This window comes from Macrotis lagotis, chromosome 4 (genome assembly GCF_037893015.1).
Source record: "Macrotis lagotis isolate mMagLag1 chromosome 4, bilby.v1.9.chrom.fasta, whole genome shotgun sequence".
Lineage (NCBI taxonomy): Eukaryota > Metazoa > Chordata > Mammalia > Peramelemorphia > Peramelidae > Macrotis > Macrotis lagotis.
Window position 1 is genome coordinate 257,236,297 of NC_133661.1, and position 5,055 is coordinate 257,241,351.

Sequence of the window (5,055 nt, forward strand, 5' to 3'; positions counted from 1 at the left end):
GTACAATGAGCTGTAGAAGGAAATGTCAAACCACTCCAGAATTTTTGCCAAGAAAAGGGGTCATAGGGGCAGCTAGGTGGCGCAGTGAGTAGAGCACCAGCCCTGGAGTCAGGAGTACCTGAGTTCAAATCCGACCTCAGACACTTAATAATTACCTAACTGTGTGGCCTTGGGCAAACCACTTAACCCCACTGCCTTGCCAAAAAAAAAAAAAAGGAATAAAAGGGTTCATGAAGAGCTGGACACAGGTAAAAAGTGACTGAGTCTGAAAGCCAGGACCACCATTCTATGAGAAGCCTCAACTATGTTCACTTCTCTAGATTTCTCTACCTCCTTACTAGTATACTTCCCCCTCTTCTCCCCTTGTAAGGGACCTTCTACCTTCCCCTTTATAAATCTTCTCTTAAATAATAAGCTTTTTGAAGGTAGACACTATCTTGTTTGCTTGCTTGTGTTTCTATATCAAGAATTTAGGCTGGTACATCACAAACAAAGAATTTATTAAATATTTACTATGTTGCCTGCCATACAGTATAGAAATTCCCTGAAACATTATGGACACCTGATTTCCCCTCTTGGAAGGCCTATGAGCTCTTCCACCCATTTACTGCCACTTTGTTGTATTGACAGGACAAATAAATAGAGGCAGGCTACATAAAAAGATTAGAGGTAGGACTGACCTTAAAAATAGCCTTACTTCCAGTTGTTGATGGTATGAAAGATCCTAGTTCATTTGAAAATTACCCCAGCAAAATTCAAAAGGATATCAGAAGAATAAATAATCAAGCAATATTTTCTAAGCAAGTGCTATATGTGAGGCATTGCATTATGAACTTTTATCTCATTTGATCTTCACAACAATCTTGCAAAGGTAGATGCTATTATTAACTATGGCAGTATCCATTGTCCAGGATCACAGAATTACTAAGTCTCTGAGGCTAGATTTGCCCTTAGAAATTCCCCACTCCAGACCAGGGCTCTATGCATTGGATCACCAGATGGTTCAGAAAAAACACCAATAAGATCAAAAGAAAATAGCAATAAGCTCTTCCATCTGATTCAGGATTACACAAAGAGACAGAAGTCTACAAGTGCTCTAATGTTGCTTGAAGGGAGAAGAAAATCAATCTGATTTCCAATAAATGAAGCCAGAAGACTGTTGAATCTCTTTTCTTGCATGTGAAGACTATCATAGGGTCCAGAACCTGGTAGGAATTTGCAATGACATTTATACACCTTGAAAATTTCAGGAGGACTGAAGCCAGAACTCCTATTGGAGGCTCAGCAAGAGATGGAGCCAGCACTAATGGGTGACTGTTGGCCCAGGGAAGGAGAGGACCAAGTGCAATCAGAGAGGTCAAAAACCAAAGGGACAGTTGACAAAAGGTACTCAGTTGGTGACTGGGTAAAGAGAAAGAGATATCTTTTAGCAGGGTCACAAAAGAAATAGAGGCAGAAGTCTGGAATTATAAGATAGTGTGGGTCCCACTTCTAGCTCCCAATCCAAGAATATGACAAAACAACATCAGCAATACCCAGAATACAGAAGGGATAAAATTAGGTTGTACCAGCCTATCCCATTGAAGAGTATGAGAGAGGGTGGAAGCAAACCAGGAACTTACTAGAAGTTCAAATAAATGGGCAATAGATCAGAGACCCAAAAACTAAACCTAGAAAAAGAAAATAATGCTATAATTACAAGAAGAGTCTCAGAAAAAAAAGAATGGCTTAATCTCTATGAACTAAAAAAGATGAAAGAAACAAGAGGTTGGGTTTTTTTTTAATAGAATTAGAACATTTGTGAAAAAAATTAGAAGGAAAATAAATAACACAGAAGGTGAAAAATCTGACCCAAGTAGTGGATTTCTTGGGGAGAAGTGATAAGACTAATGAACTAATATAGAGTAATGTGGGCAGGATTAGAGCATGAATGAACTATTGGTAGAGCTATAAATTGGTCTATCTATTATGGAAATAATTCGGAACTACATCCCCAAAGTCATTAAACTATATATATCTCCTTAACCAATGATATAACTACTGAGATCAGTACCCAAAGAGATCAGAAAAAGAGGAAAAGGTCTATATTTAGAAAATTTTTATGGCAGCTCTTTTTGTTGAAGCAAGAAATTGGAATCTAAATGGGGTGAGGGGAGGTTCCCTCAATGGGTATAAGCAAATCATGATATAAATAGAATAATATTGATTGAAAAAAATGATAAAAAAGCTTAAAAAGAAATTGGGAAGGCCTTTATAAAATGATGCAAAATGAAATCAGTAAGAATGAAGGGAAAAGTTGATATAATGACATTTTATTAAAAAAACAACTTTATAAGATTCTAATCAATATAATTTCTTCTTTTTCACAAGGCAATTGGAGCTAAGTGATATTCCCAGGATCACACAGCTATTAAGTATCGTGTCTGAGATCAGATTTGAACTCAGATCTCCCAAATCCAGGGCTGCTGCTCTATCCACTGTTGCTACCTATCTGCTCCTTTGTACAATTTCAAATAATGATTCCAGAGGACTAAAAATAGAGCTCACTACCCATCTTGTACCAAAGAACTGAGGGGCTTAAAATGAAGAATGGTCATACATTGTTTTGACATGGTCTGTGTGGGAATTGGTTTGATTAAACATATTTGTTATAATGGTTTTCTATGTATTCCTTATTGTTTAACCTTGTGAGAGGTGGGAGGGGAGAGAAGGAAGAGTCAGAAAGAAAGAAAATAAATTCTTGCTAATCAGGAAAAAAAGAAGTCAATGAGAAAATAAGAAATATGGGAACCAAGTCAAGAGGCTGAGAATTTGGAATGTGCAAAGTATCCTCTATCAAAAACAACTGACCATCCCCCCAGGTTTGGAAAAAAATATTATGAACAACATAAAAAAAATTCAAATATAGCAGAGTCACAATGAGGATTACAAAAAGGCTAGCAGAAGCCATACTAAGAGACAGCAAGTTTTAGAACACTATGAATTGAAGAGCAAAAGAGCTGGGGTTGCAATTGAAAATATCATATCCATCAGGGTTAAGTATAATCCTGAATGGAAAAAAAAGATATTCAATGAATTGACAGACTTCCAAGATTTTGTTGCAAAAAGATGAGAACTTTATTGAAAATTTGGCATATATGATCCAGGAGAAATAAAAAGAATACATCAAAGACTAATTACAAGGGATTCAATAATGATAAGTTGTTTACTTTTTATACATGAAAATTCTATCATGTCTAAAATTGTCATTAGTAATTGGGTAGTTTGAAAGAAAGATTGAGGAGGAGCTGAGTATGATGTAATTCTCAAAAGCAAAATGGTGTAGAAAAAGGTAAAAAGAGAAATTATACCATCCAAAATGAGATGTGAGAGGAAGACGATACAGAGGAATTAAATGGGGATGAGAATTGGTAGTTCTGGAGCCCTACTCTCATTGAGAATGGGTTAAAGAGGGAACTATATATTGAAAGGATATAAAAGCCTTCTAAATTCAGATAGAAATAAGAGGGCAAGGAAATAGGGAGGGATTCTTGGAGGGGACAAGGTAGATTAAGGAACAGGAGGGCAAGGTAGCAGTAGAAGTCAAGAAGAGTTATGAGGAGAGATAAAAATAGGGTGAGAAGGAAAGTGAGGAAAATAGGAAGGAAGAAAATAAACAGTAAGTAATTATAACCTAGAATCTGAATGGGATGAATTCACCCATAAAATGGAAGCAGCAGATTAAAAATTTGAATTTAACAATATGTTGCTTTCAGGAAAAGCTAAAAAAATGAGAGATACACACAAACACACATAAAGTAAAAGTCAAGAATAGAGTTTATCATGTATAAGAAAGTAGGGATAGTAATCATGATCTCAGAAAAAGTTAAAGTTAAAATAGATTTAGTCAAAAGGGAAATTTATAAGAACACAAATTCCCAATTGATAAGTGGTCAAAGAATATGAATAGGCAGTTTTCAAATGAAATTAAGGTTATCTATAGTCATATGAAAAAATAAACCATTATTGATTAGAGAAATACAAATAAAAACAACTCTGAGGTACTACCACCTCACACCTATCAAACTGACCAATATAACAAAAAAGTAAAATGATCATTGTTGAAAGGATGTGGGAAAACTGAGATATTAATGCAATATGGAGTTGTGAACTGATCTAACCTTTCTGGAGAACAATTTGAAACTGCACCCAAAGGGCAATAAAACTGTGCATTTCTTTGATTCAGCAATACCACTACTGGGTCTGTATAAGAAATGGTAAAAAATTCACATGTTCAAAAATATTTATAGCAGTTCTTTTTATAGTGACAAAGAATTGGAAATTTAAGGGATGCCCATCAATTGAGAAATGGCTGAACAAATTGTGCCTATGAATGTTATAGAGAACTATTCTTCTGTAAGAAATTATGGATGGTTAGACTTCGGAAGAACCTGGAAAGACTTGCATGAAATGATGGTGAGTGAAGTGAACAGAACCAGAAAAACATTAACAGCATTAACATTACACATTAATAGCAACATTGTGTGATGATCAACAATGATGGACTTGCTCTTCTCGATAGTACAAAGAAAATCCACATGCAGAGGAGGAGCTTTCAGTCTGAATGTAGACCAAAGCTTACTGTTCATCATTTTTTAAAAAAATTTGTTTTATGTTTTATGTATTTTTCCTTCTCATGTTTTTCCTTTATGTTCTGAATCTTCTTTCATAATATGATTAATATAGAAATATGTTAATGTACTAATACATAGTTATACATATATAACATTAGGTTGCTCTCTGACAAGGGAAGGGGGGGGAAGGAAGGGAGCAAGAGAGAAAAATATGGAACTCAAGACCTTACCAAAATGATTGTTGGAAAAAATAAATGAATTTATTTTTTAAAATAAGCTATCACAAAAATTTATTCCAAAATGTTTATAACTAAGAATAATTTACCACGTAAAACTGAGTGCAATCCAAAAGGGAAAAATATGAACTTTTATTAGAATGCTTTCTTTTGTTTCACTTTAAATATTTTTATTTTAAACTTAAATATACACAAAAAATGTTCAC